This window comes from Myodes glareolus, chromosome 24 (genome assembly GCF_982192425.1).
Source record: "Myodes glareolus chromosome 24, mMyoGla1.1, whole genome shotgun sequence".
Taxonomy (NCBI): Eukaryota; Metazoa; Chordata; class Mammalia; order Rodentia; family Cricetidae; genus Myodes; species Myodes glareolus.
The window spans coordinates 38,470,615-38,494,112 of record NC_142049.1 but is presented as its reverse complement, the minus strand read 5'-3'; the positions used below and the strand labels follow the sequence as shown (position 1 = coordinate 38,494,112).

Here is a 23,498-nt window from a genome sequence, read left to right as displayed (position 1 = left end):
TTGCTCTTATAACTTATGTTACCCCATTATCCTTATCTACGTTAGCACATGGCTCAGTACCTTTTCCATAACATGAAGGGGCCTGTTTCTTATTTGGGTTTTCTGTCCCCACTTGATACTCCACAGCTGGGAGGCCCCAGAGAAAAGTACCACACAGGTCTCTATAAGTTATAAAGCTGATTGGCCCGTTAGGTCTAGCCTCTTTTTAGCTAATGCTTACATCTTGATTAACCCATTTTTCTGATCTGTTTTAGCCATGTGGCTCAATACCTTTTTCAGTGGGGCAGTTCATATCCTGCGGCTTTGGTGATCTTGGCAGGAGTGGGAGGAATCAAATTCCTCCTCCCCAGAATTCTCCTGCTCTCCTTGCATCATTTCTACTTCCTGTTTGGTTTTCCTGCCTACACCTCCTGCCTGGCCAATCAGCGTTTTATTTAAAACATGATTGACAGAATACAGACAATTCTCCCGTACCATTTCCCGCTCTTTTATTTGAAAACAAACAAACAAACAAACAAAGGAAAATATCCATAGTCCAGTTTTTGGGAGTGTGGGCATAGTATTCAAGGCTACTTCCTGCTGGTTGGGGGCACTGATAATCTTATGGGGACCTAAAGAAAATTTAGAGTTATGATCAAGTCCTGACTGAAGTATCCTGTGAGTCTTGATCATCTCAGGCAGCGGTCTTGAACCTGTTCTGGATGAAGAACTCAGACATCTGGGCCATCTGTTCCTACTGGAGATTGCTCAGGTGGTCTCCCTTGGTCAAAGATGAATTTTCTTAACTCTGAATAAATTCGGAGCCTCTCATTTTCTGTGAAAACAAAAGTAAAATCTCTTCTCCAAAGTATCATACATTTTGACTTCAATTCTGAAGCCAAGATATTTTCAAAATACCTATTTTGGGTTAATTCTGCAGCATTTATGAGCAAGTATCTTTTAGCAGCTGTTTCTCCTTCCTCAGCATTCAAACAAATCAAAGAGAGCATAATAGCATACAGTATCAAGATTCTCTGTGTATTTTCCATCTTTACGTGGCTTTATTTTAACCTTTATTTCTTTATTTTTACTTTTACTTTCAGCTTTTGGAGACAGGTTCTCTGCATATCTTTGTCCTGGAATAACTCTGTAGACCTGGCTATTTTTGAACTCCCAGTGATCCATCTGTCTCTGCCTCCCAGGCTACTCGTTGTTTTCTTTATTTTCTTTTTTCTTTTTTTACTCTGAGAACTTTAACCTTTATCCTGTATATATTTTTAACACAATGTAAACCATTTAGAGGTTTTCTTACTCTTTGAATCTCTCTTTACTGTATATCTCTGTTTTTCTGACCACATGGGTCTTTAATTTGCTAAGGAATATGGAGAAAACAACAGTCAAAAGCTCTTAAGGCTTTTCAAGGTCCTTGCAAGGAAGCAAGCTGCAACAGTGTTTCCATAGTCTGGACTGCCTGCTTGAAAGAGTCAGAGTTTTCCCTGGCAGGACGGCCCAGAAAGCTGGCATTTTAAAACAGCACAGCTTTTTTCCTGCTACGGATGAAAACCGAAATGCTTTACTCTAGTCTTTCCCAAGCTTCCTCAGGCTTTCTGTGGATGCAGTTATCCTCGTGGGTGCCATTCTGTAACATGAGGGGCCGGCTTGTTGGGGTTTCTGTCTCGCCTGGTACCCCACAGCCAGCAAACCCCAAAGAAAATCACAGACGGGACTCCATAAGATTATAAACTGATTGGTCCATTAGGTCAGGCGATTTATCAGCTCTTATAACTTATGTTACCCCATTATCCTTATCTACTTTAGCACATGGCTCAGTACCTTTTCCAGCGGGGCAGCTTACATCTTTCCTCTCCGGTGGTCTGGGCAGAACTGCGGAGGGAGCTTTCAGCTTGCCAGAATACTCCCAGTCTCTGCTCCACCTCTATTTCCTGTCTGGCTTTCCCGCCTACACTGCCTGCCTGGCCAATCAGTGTTTTATTAAAATATGATTGACAGAATACAGACAGTTCTCCCGCACCACTCGGTAAAGGAAGAAATAAAGAGAGAAATTAAAGTCTTCCTTGAATTCAATGAAAATAAAGACACAACATACCCAAACCTATGGGACACTATGAAAGCAGTGCTAAAAGGAAAGTTCATAGCACTAAATGCACACATAAAAAAAATGGAAAAAGCACACATTAGAGACTTAACAGCACATCTGAAAACTCTAGAAAAAACAGAAGCAGACTCACCCAGGAGGAGTAGAAGACTGGAAATAATTAAACAGAGGGCTGAAATCAAGAAAATCGAAACACAATAAACAATCCAAAGAATCAACGAAACAAAAAGTTGGTTCTTGGAGAAAATCAACAAGATTGACAAACCCCTAGCCAAACTAATCAAACAGCAGAGAGAGAACACTCAAATTAATAAAATCAGAAATGAAAAGGGGGACATAACCACAGACACAGAGGAAATTCAGAGAATCATTAGATCTTACTACGAAAGTTTGTATGCCACAAACTTGGAAAATGTACAAGAAATGGATTGGTTTTTAGATAAATACCATTTACCATAGTTAAATCAAGACCAGATGGACAATCTAAATAACCCTGTTAGTTGCAAGGAATGAGAAACTGTTATCAAAAACCTCGTGACCAAAAAAAGCCCAGCGCCAGATGGTTTCAATGCAGAATTCTACCAGAACTTCCAAGAAGAGCTGATACCTATACTCCTTAAGGTATTTCACAATATAGAAACAGAAGAGTCATTGCCAAATTCTTTTTATGAAGCTACGGTTACCCTGATGCCAAAACAAACATAAAGACACAAACAAGAAAGAGAATTACATGCCAATCTCACTCATGAACATTGACGCAAAAATTCTCAACAAAATCCTGGCAAACCGAAACCAAGAACATATTAGAAAAATTATCCATTATGATCAAGTAGGCTTCATCCCAGAGATGCAGCGCTGGTTCAACATACTCAAATCTATCAATTTAATCAATCATAAAAATAAACTGAAAGAAAAAACCATATGATCATTTCATTAGATGCTGAAAAAGCATTTGACAAAATTAAACATCCCTTTATGATAAAGGTGTTGAAGTGATTGGGGATACAAGGATCATACCTAAATATAATAAAAGCTATTTATAGCAAGCCGACAGCTAACATCAAACTGAATGGAGAGAAATTCAAATCCATTTCATTGAAATCAGGAACACGACAAGGCCATCCACTCTCCCCATACCGCTTCAATATAGTGCTTGAAGTTCTAGCAATAGCAATACGACAACATAAGGGGATCAAGGAGATTCAAATTGGAAAGGAAGAAGTTAAACTCTTGTTATTTGCGACCCCAAAAAACTCTACCAAAGAACTCCTACAGCTGATAAACACCTTTAGCAATGTGGCAGGGTATAAGATCAACTCCAAAAAATCAGTTGCCCACTAATACACAAAGGGTAAAGAAGCAAGGTGAGAAATTAGAGAAACTTCATCTTTCACGATAGCCACAAATAGCATAAAATATCTTGGGGTAACTTTAACCAAGGAAGTCAAAGACCTATTTGACAAGAATTTTAAGTGTTTGAAGAAAGAAATTGAGGAGGATACCAGAAAATGGAAAGATCTCCCATGATCTTGGATTGAGAGGATCAACGTAGTAAAAATTGCAATTCTACCAAAAGCATTCTATAGATTCAATGTAATCCCCATCAAAATCCCATCAAACTTGTTCACAGACCTTGAGAGAACAATAATCAAGTTTATATGGAAAACCAAAAACCCAGGATAGCCAAAACAATCTTGTATAATAAAGGAACTTCTGGAGGTATAACCATCCCTGACTTCAAACTCTATTACACAGCTACAGTATTCAAAACTGCTTGGTATTGGCATAAAAACAGAGAAATAGACCATTGGAAACGAATAGAAGACCCAGATATTAACCCACAAACCTATGAATACTTGATTTTCGGCAAGGGAGCTAAAGGTATGCAAAGAAAGAAGGATAGCATCTTTAACAAATGGTGCTGGCAAAACTGAATGTCAACCTCTAGAAGAATGAAAGTACATCCATATCTATCACCATGCACAAAATTCAAGTCCAAATGGATTAAAGACCTCAACATTAATCTGACCACTTTGAACCAGATAGAAGAGAAAGTGGGAAGTAGTCTACAAGATATAGGCACAGGAGACCACTTTCTAGGTAGAACCCCAGTAGCACAGACAATAAGAGAATCAATGAATAAATGGGACCTCCTGAAACTGAGAAGCCTCTGTAAAGCAAAGGACACCATCAGTAAGACATAAAGGCTACCTTCTGACTGGAAGAATATCTACACCAACCCCTCATCAGACAAAGGTCTGATCTCCAAAATATACAAATAACTCAAGAAACTAGACAATAAAACTCTAGTTAACACAATTAAGAAATGGGGTGCTGATCTGAACAGAGAATTCTCAACAGAAGAACACTGAATGGCCAAAAGACACTTAAGGTCATGCTCAACATTCTTAACGATCATGGAAATGCAAATCAAAACAACTATGAGATACCATTTTGCACCAGTCAGATTAGCTAAAGTCAAAAACACCAATGATAGCCTATGCTGGAGAGGATGTGGAGAGAGGGGAACTCTCATCCATTGTTGGTGGGAATGCAAAATTGTGCTGCCACTGTGGAAATCAGTGTGGTGGTTTCTCAGTAAACTGGGAGTCAACCTCCCTCAGGACCCAGCAATTCCACTCTTGGAAATATACCCAAGACATGCCCTATCATACCACAAAAGCATTTGTTCAACTATGTTCATAGCAGCACTATTTGTAATAGCTAGAACCTGGAAACAACCTAGGTGCCCCTCAATAGAAGAATGGTTAAAAAAGGTGTGGAACATATATCCATTACAGTTTTACTCAGCGGTAAAAAGCAATTACATCTTGAATTTTGCATGCAAATGGATGGACATAGAAAACGCTTTACTGAGTGAGGTAACCCAGACCCAAAGAGAGGAATATGGTATGTATTGAAGCAGAAGGAAAGAGAACATGAGCAAAGAAGGCAAGATCAGAGGGAATCTTCACCCGTTGATGGATGGAGATTGAGAAACAGACCCACAGTGGAGCACTGGACTGAGCCTCTAAGGTCTAAAGGAGAAGCACAAGGAGGGAGAACATGAACAAGAAAGGTAGGACCATGAGGAGTGAATTCACTCACTGATACAAGGGGACTGATCTAATGAGAGTTCACCAAGGCCAGTTGGACTGGGACTGAACGAGCACGTGATCCAACCAGATTCTCTGAATGTGGACAGATTCTCTGAATGTGGCTGGCACGGGGTCTTTCTGAAAAGCTATTGTCAATGACACTGGGACTTGTTTCCTCTGCATATACTGGATTTTTGGGATCCAGTCTATTTGAATGCTCACCTTCCTGGACCTGGAGGGACAGGGGAGGAACTTGAACTTCCCACAGGGTAGGAAACCCTGACTGCTCTTAGGGATGAAGAGGGACTGCTCTTAGGGATGAAGAGGGAGGAGGAGAGGAAGTGGGGGGAGTGGGAGGGTTTTTGGAGGAAGGGCGGAAACGGAAACTTTTATAAATTAATAAAGTTTTATAAATTAAAAAAACATATATGCTGGTTTATATTAGCACCACATACTATATAATGTGCCTCTGTACTTAAGTCATTTACAATCTGGTGTGGGAGTGCCTTCAGTTTCTGTGCTGCTTCATTGGTAATGAAGAAACTCCCTTGACCTAGTTGGTAGGACAGAACTTAGGTAGGCAGGGAGCAGACAGAACTGAATGCTGGGAAAAGAGAAAGAGTGAGAGATGCCATGGATCACTTGCCTGAGACAATGCTGGTTTGAATCTTGCTGGTAAGCCACAGACACGTGGCGATACACAGATATAATAGAAATGGATTAAATTAATATGCAAGCACTACCAATAAGAAGTTATAGCTAATGGGCCAGGCAGTGTTTAAATGAAAACAGGTTTTGTATGATTATTTCACGTGAAAGCTAGATGGCTGGCCGGGATGTAAAAAATGGCCCATACTCAATGCAACAACAGTCAAAATTGAAAGAAGACACAATAATATACATAATTCAGACTCCTTGTGTATTTTCCATCTTTATATGACTTATTTTTCTTTACTCATTTAATCTATTACTATCTATACTCTGTCTATTTAAAGACTTTGTTTTATTTATTTTCAAGCAGGTGTTTCTTTTTATAGCTTAACTGTTTTCTGACCAGAAGCTTTTTTATATGCTATGTAGGCATGGATAGGACTATCTCTGTCATATTGCCTGTCAGTCCCACTCAGTCCATCATGGTGAAGGCATGTTTACTGCCTCTGAGAGCCTTTCTCTCAGACCCAGATCCAGGCTTGGGTTTCATCAGGTTTGCGTTGCCATTAAGTAAGGTGTAACACTCTGCTTTTAAGCCCCAGTTAAATGCTCTGTAGCCAGACCTCCAGAAAGAATCATAATTAATCCTGCAACTAGCATGAGTCAGGGAGCTTTCTTAACAGCGTCTTAAAGTTTTTACTGCTACCACTGTGTCAGAAAGCCTTCTCTGAAAAAAAAAAAAAACATGCCTCTGCTTGCTACTAGAAAACAGACTACCCAAGAAAATGCAACTATCAAAAAGCCATGCAAAAATCTTTCCTTTATGTCTAGCATTCCATTTTAAGCGTTCTTAGGTTATATGTGAATATAGCTGACCATGCTGCTAGTTAATTTCATGGCAGCCCTGACTTGAAATTATAACTAAGAAGCTAAATTATTTGTAGTACTGTTCGGACAATTGCATACCTTACATGTGTTGTATCCTCAACCTACCAATCTTCACAAATCTGTTCGCTACTACATAAATTACTGTTAAAGTTCCGTCAGGTGACAGTGGAGGCATCTGACTGTAGCAGTAGCTACATAGCTTCTCCAAAATCTGTCTACTCTCTCTATCATTTTTTCAGCCTGGCTTTACTCTCTAAAGGCTTTGGTTGAAGCCATCTTCTTAATTATCCAATGGCAATAAAACCAAGTCACAGCATACATCACCTCTTACATCAGGAGAGAATATTAAAAAGAAAAAAAATAAGTTTAGAAAATAAGAACCCTAAGAAAAGAACTAAACAAATGCAATTAAACATCAATAATAGTGTAAGCACAATGACATCAGATATTGTAATGCTGACACAGATGGGAAACCCTCACAAATTGCCACACATGGGATAAAAGACTTGAACAAAAATTTCATGCGAAAGCAAAAAAAAAATCTGCTTTTACTGTACAATATTTTTGACAATTTTAAATTTCAGAATTATAAGCTAAAATGGTTACATATAATCACCCCATTTTTATGCAGTTCGTGATAGATACGTATACATTTACACTTGCACAAAAATGTCAAATAGCTTTACTAATTATTGTATTTACTTTGACATTTTCTAACGCAGACAATTTATTGAAAATAGCAGAAAAAATTATGAAGTAATATAAATACTGCACTTACACATGAAATCATAAACTATATAAAGTAATTGTACCAATTGATAAATAAATTATATACATACACACACACACACACACACATATATATATATATGAGGAAACCCATATATATATATATATAATTTTTCATACATAAACTTATATAAATATATGAAAGGAACTGAAAAGAATCACAGTAAAGTTGGTGAGATATTATGAAAAGTAAACCCTTGTACTATGAAATAATAGGAGAATATTTTAACAAAGGTAGTAATACATTGTTATCAGATTTGCTTCTTGGACAAGGACATTCCCATAACTCCAAATTCTAGAGAAAAGAGCATTTAAAAATATATTTGCTCCTCCCAATATGAGGCAAAGCATACATTTTGGATATTCCTACCATTTGTTCCAATAGAACAGAAATCTCTCTATTGCTCTTAGAAGCCTCACAAGAATTGAATACATGAGATATAACTGAAGTTGAATCTGCATGATAGTGGCTTAAATTAGCAGGAATAAAATTTCTCACTCTCATGTGCAACATGGCACAAAAGTGAGAATCATGAATAATCTGCAGATTTATTTAGTATAAAATTGGCCCAATAATCATGGGTGAAATGAAATAACTATGAGGATTATGATAAGAGCATGTTTTTGAAGAATACCCCACATGTCTTTAATGGACTAGAAACTGAGACTAAAATGATTATAAAACTATACAGAAAATAATTTTCTTCCTGTTAAAATCATATAGAAATAAAATTATTTCTAATCATATATTCTCATACCTATGTATTTGTGCATCAGTGGAAACTCACCAGAAATGTTACTTCTGAAACTAGATGGGAAATTACTCAGTGATGTGACACAAAGGTCACCCATGGTATAACACCCAAGATTGTTTTATGATGGATACCTTCCATGAACTTTCTAGTAGTCTTTAAATCCTGCCACAAATGCATCCACACAAATGCTGTCTTTCTTTCAAAAATTTATCTGCAATCACTAAGGTTCCATTCAAATCTTGTCACCATTGTTTTCTAGTAACTCAGTTTCACTGCTTCCTTTTCTAGTCTTTCTCTTATCTCTTCAACATAGCATATCCACATTATAGACCATTTTTGCATTACAATTACTCAATTAGCTCATCCCCAAAATTCCCAACTGTATAAATACACTGTTCTAAGAAATTGTCGGAAAGCTATGAATTTTCTATGCCAGTATCAAGACCAAGAAAGTATTTGAGTCTTTCTTAAACATCTGGTTATTTTATACTATGGTTTCACGTGACCCAGGTAATGTCTATATTTCTTCTCACACCACATTCCCTCACACATCCAGCACCCATATTTGTGACATTCAATGTAACCATCTCTGGTGACACTGACACATGCTTAATGACTAATATGTGATATATCTACATTGACTGTTAATTAGTGCTATTCTATCGAATTTTGGTTAAAGGGATGGGCAGCTTAGAAATGGAATGTATCCAGAGCATGACTCATAAGGACCTGCTATGCTGAAAGTGTTATTAGCTCTCCTTGCCTCAGTCAGCAGAAGGATGTGTTTTTAAATTGTTCCTGGAGTTTGAGACAATGAGGAGAAAAATCTCAATTCCTGTTACCACACTTCTCTAATGTACTGGAATTGTACAATACCAACATGCCTGCTTTACAAATAAGTATTCTAAAAATGACTTCCAGGTTTGTAAATTTTCAAATGAACATATTCCTGACTGAGACTGCTACCTGACTGTCTCAGATTTCAATGTAACCATAAAGGCAAAAAATTAGGATAATGAGTATAAATAGCAGACCATACAGTTAACTACTCTAAAGATCACTGTATTCTACTTACTCACCAAATATGATATGATAAGGTTTTCTTTAAACACCAATGTTAAATTATCTTTACCAAAGGGTATATAATAATGTCAACAAGTGGGCAAATGTCTGGGTTCTTCTTCTATAATCCTTAAGCATGTAATAAGAGCAGCATGGAAGAAAATCCATGCCCACTGACGGAAAAAAAAAAGGATAAAAAAATGCGGGCATATTTAAACAATGGAGACCTACTCAGTGGTTAAAAAAAAAGACATCTTACAATTTGCAAGCAAATGAGAATCTATAAAATTTTATTCTAAGTGACGTAACTCAGACCAGAATGATGAAAATGGTTTGTATCTAATCATAGGTGAAGAACAATAGTAAAGCATAGAATAGGGAGCCTCCAGCTCAGAACCAGAGAGAAGTTAAGTAATAAGGAGAACATTAAGGGGAAAAATTGATAACCATGGGAAGGGGAAAATTACAAATATAATGAGAAAAATGAGAAAATGTGGGTGCAGTGAAAGGGAATACAGAAACCAAGGACAAAGAAGAGGAGAGGAAAAAGCATGAAGGAACAGGATTGTTGAGATGGGGGATGGAAAGAGAGAGCTAGGGAAAAGATTTAGTCATTGACAGAAACATTATGGGAATAGCCAAAGATGGAATAGAAGGAATTCCCAGGAATTCCCAAGAATGACCCCAACTAAGACCCTATGCATTAGTGGAGGGAGTGCTTGAACAGTTGTTGCCTTGTTGTCGGATTGATGACTATCTTAAAAGTCATCATAGAACCTGCATCCAGCAACTGATGGAAGCAGATGCAGAGATTCACAGGCTATCATCGCACTGTGCTTCCAAAGACCAGTTGAAGAATGGGGTGCATGAGAATCCATGCAAAGGGATTAAGGTCATAATTGGAATACCCACTGAATCAGTTTACATGGGCTAATGGAAGCCTAACACCTCTGGCCTGACAGTGAGGGAACCAGCATAGTACCAAACTAAGTGCTCTGAATGTTGGAGAGACTCTATGGATGGAGCAGACTGAAGGGTCTGGGGCACTGAGACCTGGACTTATCCATCTTGTGTTATGATTTTAGGGAACACATTCTCTGGAAAACTACCTGGCAAAGTCTGGATATGTTGGGAACAAAATAAAAATAAAATTAAAAATAGGACTATGAAATACTAATATGAAATAAAACTAATACCTAGTAAAATTGCCTGTTTTACTGATGTGTCTTTTTAATGTACCTGGTAAACCATATGTATCAAGCAATAAAAATACATTAAAAAAGCAAAAGAGAGCAATTACATGAAAATTGGTGTTATTTATGTGTGATTTTCTTTTGAATAATTGCAAGTCATAGATAGAAAACAGTGTGTACTACTGGAATATTTTCCCTTACTGGGTTTTCTTTATCTTTTTGGAAACAATTAAAGTCACAGTGTTTTTATTCCTTAAGATTGTTTTATATGCTTACTTCATGTCACACAATGGGATGGGAAGCCTGACTATGAAAATGGGCCTGGTCATTAATCCCATAGTTTAAGGCACTTGTACACCACAGCCCAACTTGGGGTAAAATATTCAGCATCAGCTGAGCAGGTTAAACATCCATGATTATGTGTTTGTTCTTCAGTTTCTAGACATGAGCATCCAGAATGTAATCATTATGGACTAAGTGAAATATGAAAGGAAAAATTTATATTTCAGACTTAACACATAAATAAAATACTGTATGCCAACATTATTTTGAGTAAATTTAATCATAAAATTTCTCAAGTAGATAGCAAGGATGGCAATTTATGTCTCCATCAGCATATGAATAAAATGCATTAAAAGGGAGTGTGTATTAACTATTCAAAAACAGGTTATGTAATATTCCTTTATATTTTGGGATTATACGTCATTTTGATTGATTTAAGAAAGATCCTGACTAGATTGTGTCTCACCAAGACAAATGTAGTCTAAAGAACCAGACAAAGAAGTAGTTGGGGAAAATGGAAGAGTCTCAGTATCATGAGAAGGTGTGGGAAGAAGATGAACTTTTTATACTTAGAAAAGGCACCAATCCACATGTCAGAGCACATATAAGAAATATAATTAATATAAAATATTCAAGTTAGTTGGTAACAAACCTGCCATATATGCTGAGTACTTAGAAAAAATAATACTTTTCCTTGCAGTTATTCAGAAACTGTTTGTTAGGACACAAAATTCTGCCTAATGATATTCTGTTGTAGGGAAGAAATTACTGTATAACGAATCCAACATTCCCAACACGGCCTACAATAACTCGAACATCTAGCGACCATTCACAAGCACAAATCAAAGAATAAAAACACATACACTCTACTACCAAAAAAAAAATGACCGGAGTCAACAACCACTGGTCATTAATATCACTTAATATCAATGGACTCAATTCACCTATAAAGAGGCACAGACTTAGAGATTGGATACGAAAACAGAATCCAACATTCTGCTGCTTACAAGAAAAACATCTCAACCACAAAGACAGACAACTACTCAGAGTAAAGGGTTGAGAAAAGGTTTTCCAAGCAAATGGACCTAAGAAACAAGCGGGTGTGGCCATTCTAATATCTAACAAAATCGACTTCAAACTAAAATCAATCAGAAGAAATGGAGATGGACATTTCATACACATAACTGGAGCAATTCATGAGGAGGAAGTCTCAATCCTGAATATCCATGCTCCTAATATAAAGGCACCTACATATGTAAAAGAAACTCTTCTAGAACTCAAGGCAGTCATCAAACCACACACACTAATAGTAGTAGACTTCAACACTCCTCTCTCACCAATGGACAGGTCAATCAGACAGAAACCAAACAGAGAATTGAGAGATTTATTGGAGGTATTGAATCAAATGGACTTAACAGACATCTATAGAACACTCCACCCAAATAGGAAAGAATATACCTTTTTCTCTGCAGCTCATGGAACCTTCTCGGAAATTGACCACATACTGGGTAACAAAGCAAACTTCCACAGATACAAAAAAAATATTAGTAACTACCTGTGTCTTGTCAGATCACCATGGATTAAAATTAGAATTCAACAACAATGCTTCCCCCAGGAAGCCAACAAACTCATGGAAGCTGAACAGTCAACTAGTAAATCACCCCTGGGTCAAGAAAGAAATAAAGAAAGAAACTAAACTCTTCCTTGAATTTAATGAAAACAAAGACACAACATACTCAAACCTATGGGACACTATGAAAGCAGTGTAAGAGGAAAGTTCATAGCACTAAGTGCCCAATTAAAGAAAGTGGAGAAAGCACACATTGGAGACTTAACAGCACATTCGAAAACTCTAGAATAAAAAGAAACTGATTCACCCAGGAGGTCTAGAAGACTGAAAATAATCAAACTGAGGGCTGAAATCAACAAAATAGAAACACAGAAAACAATCCAAAGAATCAATGAATCGAAAAGCTGGTTCTTGGAGAAAATCAACAAGATTGACAAACCCTTATTTAAATTAATCAAATGGCAGAGAGAGAACATGCAAATTAATAAGATCAGAAATGAAAAGGGGGACATAACCACAGACACAGAGGAAATTCAGAGAATCATTAGATCTTACTATGAAAGTTTATATGCCAAAAAGTTGGAAAATGTAAAAGAAATGGACATTTTTTTAGATAAGTACCATATACCGAAGTTGAACCAAGACCAGGTGAACAATCTAAATAGACCTGTTAGTCACGAAGAATTAGAAGCTGTTATCAAAAATCTCCCTACCAAAAAAAGCCCAGGACCAGATGGTTTCAATGCAGAATTCTACCAGAACTTCCAGGAAGAGCTAATACCTATACTCCTTAACGTATTCCACAATATAGAAACAGAAGAGTCATTGCCTAACTCCTTTTATGAAGCTACAGTTACCCTAATACCAAAACCACACAAAGACACAACCAAGAAAGAGAATTACAGGCCAATCTCACTCATGAACGTCGACGCAAAAATTCTAAATAAAATACTGGCAAACCGAATCCAAGAACACATTAGAAAAATTATCCATTATGATCAAGTCGGCTTCATTCCAGAGATGCAGGGCTGGTTCAACATACGCAAATCTATCAATGTAATCCATCATATAAATAAACTGAAAGAAAAAAACCATATGATCATCTCACTAGATGCTGAAAAAGCATTTGACAAAATTCAACACCCGTTTATGATAAAGGTGTTGGAGAGACTGGGGATACAAGGATCATACCTAAATATAATAAAAGCAATATACAGAAGGCCAACAGCTAACATCAAACTGAACGGAGAGAAACTCCTAGCCATTCCATTGAAATCAGGAACAAGACAAGGCTGTCCACTCTCTCCATACCTCGTCAATATAGTGCTAGAAGTTCTAGTAATAGCAATATGAAACATAATGCGATCAAGGAAATTCATATTGGAAAAGAAGAAATTAAACGCTCGTTATTTGCAGACGATATGATAGTATACATAAGCGACCCCAAAAACTCTACCAAAGAACTCCTACAGCTGATAAACACCTTTAGTAATGTGGCAGGATACAAGATCAACTCCAAAAAATCAGTTGCCCTCCTTTACACAAAGGATAAAGAAGCAGGGAGGGAAATCAGAGAAACTTCACCTTTCATGATATCCACAAATAGAATAAGATATATTGGGATAACTCTAACCAAGGAAGTGAAAGACCTATTTGACAAGAACTTTAGCTGTTTGAAGAAAGAAATAGAGGAGGATACCAGAAAATGGAAAGATCTCCCTAGATCTTGGATTGTGAGGATCAACATAGTAAAAATGGCAATTCTACCAAAAGCAATCTATAGATTCAATGCAATCCCCATCAAAATCCCATCAAACTTCTTCGCAGACCTTGAGAGAACAATATTCAAATTTATATGGAAAAACAAAAAACCCAGGATAGTCAAAACAATCTTATATAATAAAGGAACTTTTGGAGGTATAACCATCCTTGACTTCCAACTCTATTACACAGCTACAGGATTGAAAACAGCTTGGTACTGGCATAAGAACAGAGAAGTCGACCTATGGAATCGAACAGAAGACTCAGGTATTAACCCGCAAACCTATGAACAATTGATTTTTGACAAGGGGGCTAAAGGTATGCAATGGAAGAAGGAAAGCATCTTTAACAAATGGTGCTGGCATAACTGAATGTCAACCTGTAGAATAATGAATGTAGATCCATATATATCACCATGCACAATAATCAAGTCCAAATGGGTTAAAGACCTCAACATTAATTGGACCACTTTGAACCAGAAAGAAGAGAAAGTGGGAAATAGTCTACAAGATATAGGCACAGGAGGCCACTTCCTAAGTAGAACCCCAGTAGCATAGACAATAAGAGAATCAATGAATAAATGGGACCTCCTGAAACTGAGAAGCTTCTGTAAAGCAAAGGATACCATCAGTAAGACAAAAAGGCTACCTTCTGACTGGGAGAAGATCTTCACCAACCCCTCATCAGATAAAGGCCTGATGTCCAAAATATACAAAGAACTCAAGAAACTAGACAATAAAACTCTAATTAACCCAATTAAAAAATGGGGTGCTGATCTGAACAGAGAATTCTCAACAGAAGAACTTCGAATGGCCAAAAGACACTTAAGGTCATGCTCAACATCCTTAGGGATCATGGAAATGCAAATCAAGACAACTATGAGATACCATTTTACACCAGTCAGATTAGCTAAAATCAAAAACACCAAGGATAGCCTATGCTGGAGAGGATGTGGAGAGAGGGGAACTCTCATCCATTGTTGGTGGGAATGCAAAATTGTGCAGCCACTGTGGAAAACAGTGTGGCGGTTTCTCAGGAAACTGGGAGTTAATCTCCCTCTAGATCCAGCAATTCCACTCTTGGGAATATACCCAAGAGATGCCCTATCATACCACAAACACATTTTTTCAACTATGTTCATAGCAGCACTATTTGTAATAGACAGAACCTGGAAACAACCTAGGTGCCTCTCAATAGAAGAATGGTTAAAAAAGGTGTGGAACATATATACACTAGAGTTTTACTCAGCGGTAAAAAACAATGACATCTTGAATTTTGCATGCAAATGGATGGACATAGAAAACGCTTTACTGAGTGAGGTAAGCCAGACCCAAAAAGAGGAATATGGTATGTATTCACTCATAAGTGGATTCTAGCCATAATTAAAGGTCTTTGAGCCTATTATTCGAGATCCTCGAGAAGCTAAATAAGAAGCTGAACCTGAAGAAAATCATGTACTTATCTTCGTGGAGATTGGAAATAGACAAGAGTCCGAGGTAACCTCGGGTGCATGGGGGGTGGGTGGGAGGGTTGTTGGAATGGGAGAGGGTTAGAGAGAAGGGAAAAGGGGAGGAACGGGGAAAACTCAGGGGACTGAGATGGGGGGAGGGAGGAAGAATGGATATGGGATCAGGGAGGAATATATCTCAACTAAGAGAGTCATTTTAGGGTTTACAAGAGACTTGATTATAAATGTGATCCCAGATCCAAGGATAGATCCCCAGATTGTTCTCTGGACAGAGGAGAGGGTGCCAGAACCGGCCTTGGCCTATAATCATACTGATGAAGATTTTGCTTATCACCATAGATCCCTCATCTGACGATGGATGGCAATACAGACGGAAACCCACATAGGAGCACCGGACTGAGCCCCCCATGGTCCAAATGAGGAGCAGAAGAAGGAAGAACATGTAAAAAAAAAAACTCAGGACCGCGAGGGGTGCGATCACCCACTGATACAAGGGGACTGATCTAATGAGAGTTCACCAAGGCCAGTTGGACTGGGACTGAACGAGCTTGTGATCCAACCAGATTTTCTGAATGTGGCCGTATTCTCTGAATGTGACTGGCCCGGAGTCTTTCTGAAAGGCCATTGACAACGACACTGGGACTTGTTTCCTCTACATATACTGGATTTATGGGATCCAGTCTGTTTGGATAATCACCTTCCTGGACCTGGAGGGAGGGGGGAGGATCTTGAACTTCCCACAGGACTGGAAGCCCTGACTGCTCTTAGGGATGGAGAGGGGGGAGGAGGAGGGGAGTGGGAGGGTGTTGGGAGGAGAGGCGAAAATGGAAACTTTCATAATTTAATAAACTTTGGAAAAAAATAAAATAAATGTATAACCTTAAAAAAAAGAAACTAGATACTAAAACTCTAATTAACCCTATAAAAAATGGGGTACTGAACCGAAGAGTGAATTCTCATCAGAAGAACTTTGAATGGCCAAAAGACACTTAAGGTCATTCTAAACCTCCTTAGAGATCAGGAAAATGCAAATCAAAACAACTTTGAGATACAATCTAACACCTGTCAGAATAGCTAAACTCAAAAACACCAATGATAGCCTATGCTGGAGAGGATGTGGAGCGAGGGGAACACTCATCCATTGTTGGTGGGAATGCAAACTTGTGCAGCCACTGTGGAAATCAGTGTGGCAGTTTCTCAGTAAACTGGGAGTCAACCTCTCTCAGGACCCAGCAATTCCACTCTTGGGAATATACCCAAGAGATGCCCTATCATACTACAAAAGCATTTTTTCAACTATGATCATAGCAGCACTATTTGTAATAGCCAGAACATGGAAACAACCTAGGTGCCCCTCAATAGAAACATGTTTAAAGGTGTTGTACTTATACACATTAGAGTTTTACTCAATGGTAAAAAAACAATGACATCTTGACTTATGCATGCAAATGGATGGAAATAGAAAACGCTTTAGTGAGTGAGGATACCCAGACCCAAAAAGAGGAATATGGTATGTACTCACCCATAAGTGGATTCTAGCCATAATTAAAGGTCTTTGAGCCTATCATTCGTGATCCTAGGGAAGCTAAATAAGAAGGTGAACCTGAAGAAAATCATATAGTTATCCTCCTGGATATTGGAAGTGTACAAGATTGCCAGGCAAGACTTTGTTGCATGGAGTTTGGGGGCTGGAAGTAAGGGTAGATGGTTAGAGAGAAGAGAGAATGGGGGGATTGGGGATAGCTTGGTGGAATAGGATGGAGGGAGGGAGGAAGGATGGATATGGGAGTAGGGAAGTATACATCTCAACTAAGGGAGCCATTTTAGTGTTTGCAAGAGACTTGATTCTGAAGGGGTCCACAGGTCCAAGGAGAGGTCCCCAGATTTTTTCCTGGGCAGCAGAGGAGAGGGTGTCTGAACTGGCCTTGGCCTATAACCATACTGATGAATAATTTGCACATCACCATAGAACCTTCATCTGGCGATGGATGGAGATAGAGACAGAGACCCACATTGGAACACTGGACTTAACTCTCTAGTTCCAAATGAGAAGCAGAAGGAGGGAGAATGTGAGCAAGGAAGTCAGGATCTGAGGGAACCTTCACCCGTTGATGGATGGAGATTAAGACAGAGACCCACATTGGAGCACTGGACTGAGCCCCCAAGGTCCAAATGAGGAGCAGAAGGAGGGAGAACATGAACAAGGAAGTCAGGACCTTGAGGGGTACGTCCTCGCATTGACACAAGGGGAGTGATCTAATGAGAGTTCACCAAGGCCAGCTAGACTGATACTCAAACTAGATTCCCTGAATGTGACTGACATGGGGGCTGTCTGAGAAGCCATTGGTATTGGCACTGGGTCTTGTTTCGTCTCCATGTACTGGCTTTTTGGGATCCTAGTCTGTTTGGATGATCACCTTCCTAGGCCCAGAAGGAGAGGGGAGGAACTTGAACTTCCCACAGGGCAGGAAACCCTGACTGCTCTTAGGACTGGAGAGGGAGTGGGGGGAGTGGGAGGGTATTGGGAGGAGGGGAGGAAGTGGAAATTTTTTATAAATTAATAAAAATAAATATATAAAAATTAAATCCCCTACTGAAAAGTCAAAACATGTAGAAAAGTCTCTAAAAGTAACACTCTTAGAAAAAAAGCCACTGAAAAATATTGGAGCCTAAGAATAAAAGGATCATTTTTTTCTGTGTAGTTATATTGATAGGCCTTTAAATTAGAAAAGATCAATGCTAAATTGGTTACACAAAATCACAACAGTATTTACTCAGTAGGAATAACCATGTATGTAATTGTATCAAAGAATAAAATATAATTATTTTGTTTAGTGGTAGGATTTATTTTTATAATTTTAATATAAACATCATTTTAAAGGAGGAAGAATGAGCATGAAATAACATAGAGTACCCGTGTAGGAAATTCTAAATTGTGTGAAGAAAGTATACACTTGCATGCATATGTGTGTATAACTATAATTATGTATAATCAATTTCATACATGTAGATATACATAAAATTACATAAATATTAGAAAGTAATTAAGGTGCTTCATAGTATATTAGGAGAGAGATTGTAAAACTGAACTTCTTATAGTATGCGGGTTATCAGATTTTCTCACTCAGATTCAAGTAGATGTGTTATTACATTTGTTTATTGGCCAAAGTCATGACTATAAATCAAAACTAGAGATTCACAGACAATTTCAACTGCCAGAATGGTGGAAAGAACCTGTTTTGAATGTTTTGAATGATGATACTTTTATCATCATAGAATGTCAATACTTCCAATATTATTAGTAAATTAAATGGGATTACCTACTGGGCTATAATTGAAGATTAATACTGAAATAAGCATGATCAAAATTCTGCATTCTCATTAGCTATATGCTTGAAAACAAAAAGAGTAAGAAGTCTTCATATATATATATATATATTTGTCATAATGGTGAAAATATTAAGAAATCAAGTAAATATTGTGATTAAGACTATATGATGAAAGGTACAACTCGAACAGCCTTAATGGCTAGGAATCTACGTCTACGATGATGACAGACTTACATTAAAATAAGAAATGTTTTTCTACCAGACTCTACTGAAATAATGATATGCTCATATATCTTAGCATCATTTGAGCCTCATCAGAGATTTTACTTTGTCCCTAGTTGGACAACAACATGATGATGTGCAGGGAAGTTTTTTCTATAAAAATTAAGAGCCTGCATGGTCCTGTGTTATGGTGTTTCAAGTCTTTAAAATTTACCTGGAAGTCTGTTACACATATATTTTAAAGATGGCGGAAATATTGTAACAGATTGAAATGGAGGCTTTAGATTCCAAAGTACCAATGTTTCCCAGTCTCAAAATTACTAGCAGACATACACACTTAGAGTCTGTGATGAACATAAAAGATAAGTTCAGCACTTTTTTAAAGCATATAAAACAAGACACACAATAACAAGAATATCTATTGTGTTAATTATTTTCAAGGGAAGTATGTAATACCTCGTTGCCATCATCAATAAACATTGGAATCATGCACAAGAGTATTTATAAGCAAATACAGAAAGACTATGTCAATCAAAACAGCAAATTTGTGACTGTGGGAACCTTAAAAGCAATAGGATGAAAAGAAGTAGGATTCCTCTTGTATATCTTATTCTATTCAGAGTCTTTGGTGACAGGTAGCATAGTGCTTTCATATGTTACTGTATAATATGTTCAATGATTCTCTTTTCATGAAAAAATGCAATGTCATATCAGTTTTCACAATGAAACTCAGAAAAAAGAGGAAAGAGTATGACTCCCCTTGACACTGCCATATACTAAAACATTAAGGGTATTATTTCTTTGCAGATACCAGTGTCCAAGACAGAGATAATAGTGCCAAAGGTTTAAAGAGAAGGAGAAGTTTCAGAAGCAGAGATGGGCAGGATGCACAGACCATACCAGGTGACACTGAGCTGTGATACTGAGAATGGACTACTACCTGACTGCTAATTACTCTGATGTAATCCTCAAATAGTTGTCAAGAGCAGTCTGCTATGTCTGGGCCAATGTACATTCAGATTTCAGTTATAAATATTTGCAGCTGAGAGCAGGCATATAGCCAGAGCCTAACTAGGAATGATCCTCTATGCTGACGATATTATTAGCTTTCCTTGCCTCTGACTGAAGTACTGTGTGAATTCAAATTTTCCCCAAACAATGAGAAGAATGATCTGAATTCCACCAATAGGAACAAAGCCTGTGGTAACCATGGAGATCCGCATCAGAGCTGCTGACTCATTTCTACCTCCCTTCTCATTGTTTGCTGTGACAGAAAAATATGAAAGTGAAAGTAGATGGCAGGAAATAATGTAGTTTACCAAGGACCAGAATCCAAATATCAAAAGGGAAATATTGTGAAGAAAAATAGGAGGTGAACATATCGGACTTCTTGGGTCTGTATCCTGCCTGTCTACCTGAAGTTTTACATTCCTCCCTGCGGGTGGCTGATTGTTATACTGTGCTGCAATTGCAGCTTACTGGGATCACATTCAGAAATGCCATGTCGTAGTTCCTAAACACTTATTGGGGAAGCTTATACTTTAAATTTTCAGGTTCCCAGGTGCCGCAGGCTATTTGCCAACATAGCAATTATCTTACTGAGGCCTCCAATGGCGCATAAGATCAGTACATTCCAGTATTGTCATGTATAGACTTACTAAGAAAATCATCATTTCAGAAAATTCATAATCCAAAGATAACCTAGGAATCGCAGATTTTACGGCTGAATCAGTGGCTTCAGATTAGAGTACATTTCCTGCACTGCAAACAGAAACGGGTGACTCTTCTCACAAAGTCCTTGCTTTTCCTATTACTTCTGTATCCTGCAGGTCTCTGGGGCACATTTTCATCTCTGGTGTTCTTTACAGCGAGGCCTTGACTAAAGTCCAGTTTTTAGCAGGACTTTAGTCAAAGCCCCACTGGGAAAATCTCTCAGTGAAGACCTTTTTATGCATTGTAAGAACCAATAAGAAGAGAGATCTCTAATCAAGGACCAGAAAGCACAGGACTACATTTAACTTGATGATCTCATCCAGAACTGATGAGTCCTGTGTGCCTCCGTCCTTAGCGTGTATTGTGAAAAGAAGCCGAGCAATTGACAGGGGAACCCAGGATGAAATGTAATTTACCCTACAGTTTGCTTACAGTGAACAGCAGACAAAACTTGGCAAAATGTGACAGGTTGAGCGAGCTGGCAGCTGCTTTTGCGTCGAATCTACCTACATACACGAAAGCCTCCATTCCTGTCTGGAGATTTTTGGTTGTGAATCTGTGCTGCCAAGTTTATCTGACTTCTGATTCTTTATGATTTTTGTCTGTTTTTACGTGTGTTTTTTTATGCAGTCAAATTATAATTAAATTTGTTACATATAATAAGATATTTTAAATTTTATACAAATAAGAACTGCAAGTATAATTTTTCATGTAGTTTAATTATAATACATAATATATTTAAGTGGATTAGGGTGCTGTACAAGGAAGTGAGTGGATTGTAGAATGAAATGTATATTTGAAACCCTCTCCCATATAGACCCAACTGTCGTATGGTAGCCCATAATGTCTTAATGAGAAAGAAATGTATTTAGTTTAATTGATTTCAGGAAAAAATTAAATATTTTTAAATTGTTAACCTTTGTATGTGCTTGTTTTAATGCTTATAGTTATTTCCACATTTGCCTTTGCATGAGGCTGCCTTCATATTTTGGTTCCTTTCATGCAATCGATATACATAAATATTGTCTAAATAATAATTCATAATTATTTATTTAAAAAAACAAGTAGATTAAAATACTAAAAGTTCTCTCTAAATCTCATAGACACTATTAAAACTGAAATACACACACATATACATACATATATATATATATAAATCTTTAACAAGAGAATTTATTTAAGGAAGTTTGATGTCCACCAATTTCAAGTCATCTATTTTAACATAGCATATTTCATGGCAAGCCACTCTGAAAATAACTGTAACTTTTCAAGTAGTTAAATACGTTAAATAGCCAATTTAATAAGAATTCAGTGTCATTTGTCCTGCCATTAGGCTTACTAGGATTTCTGAGCACTGGATAAACGACAAGAATAAGGCATTTATTTCCAGTTTTTGAAATTTCATTGGGGAAGTGTTTTTTTTTATATTAATCAAACACTGGTTTCATGCAGATGTTTATTGGAGCTAGAATATCTGAGATTAGATTTCTCCTTTAATTGTAATGTGCCATTCTAGCCTAGCTGGCAATGAATAAGCAGAACTATTACAATACTCTCAGGTAGAAAAAGTGAAAGAGAAAGTGGATAAGAGGGAAAAAATGCAGTTTACCTCAGACCAGAATCCAATCATCAGACGGGAAACCACTGCACGGTAATCAGGAGATGGTTAGATAGCCAACTTCTTGGGTCTGTATCCTGCCTATCTTCCTGAAATCCAACATTTCTTCCTGCGAATCGCTGATTATTATTCTTCGCTGCCAATTGCCCCTTACAGGTATCACATTAAGAAATGCCGTGGCATCTTCCCTAAACACACTGATTGTGGACTCTGTCTCTTGAGATTTTCAGAATCTGAGATGCTTGAAGCTATTCTGTAACATAGCAATTATCATAGTGGGTCCTCCAATGGTGCATATGATCGGTACATTCCCAGTTTCTGTCAGGTATTGAATCCCAAAATAAAGTTTGATTCCAGAAAATGCATAGTCAAAGGCTAATCAAGAAATCACAGATATTAAGGCTGAAGCAGTGGCTTCGTACATTGAAGCACAATCCCTGCACTGCAACAGGAACAGGTGGCTCTTATCAGAAGCAGGGAGAATCTCAGAAATTCTTTGTTTTTACGAGGTATCTATTGCTTCTGTCTCCTGTAGGTCTCTAGAACAGATTTTGTTCTCTGAATTTGTTTATAGCCAATCTCCTGACTAAAGTCCAGCTTAACTGGACTTTAGTCAGGAGCCTGGCTGGCAAAATCCCTCAGTACAGACCTTTTTATGTCTTCTAGGAACCAATAAGAAGAGAGCTCTCAAAGGAAGGAATGGAAAGCACAGAACTGCATTTTACATGGTGATCTCATTCAGAGCTGATGTGTCATCTGTGTCTCCCTCCTTCCTATGCATAGTTAAATGAAGCAGAGCCATTTAAAGGGGAACCCAGGATAAAATGAATTTTTCCTTTGATTTGCCTCCAGTTAACAACAGACAAACCTGGCTCATTATGACTGGTTGCCACAGCAACAATGCAGCTGCTTTTGCCTAGATGCTAGCTGTACACATGAAAGCCTTTATTTGTATCTTTGGTTTTTTATTGTGACTTTGTTTCTGATTCTTTTTGATCATTTTT

The 23,498-nt window shown here is 37.7% G+C and overlaps 1 long non-coding RNA gene across 1 annotated transcript in view; it reads right to left on the bottom strand.

Moving 5' to 3' along the window:
- The window catches only part of LOC125405430 (uncharacterized), a 47,373-nt gene extending 24,218 nt beyond the window's left edge, over positions 1–23,155 (bottom strand). The window contains exon 1 of the long non-coding RNA XR_014999623.2: positions 22,486–23,155. This is a non-coding gene — a long non-coding RNA (uncharacterized LOC125405430). The remainder of the gene's footprint in view (positions 1–22,485) is intronic.
- Positions 23,156–23,498: the final 343 nt, after the last annotated feature.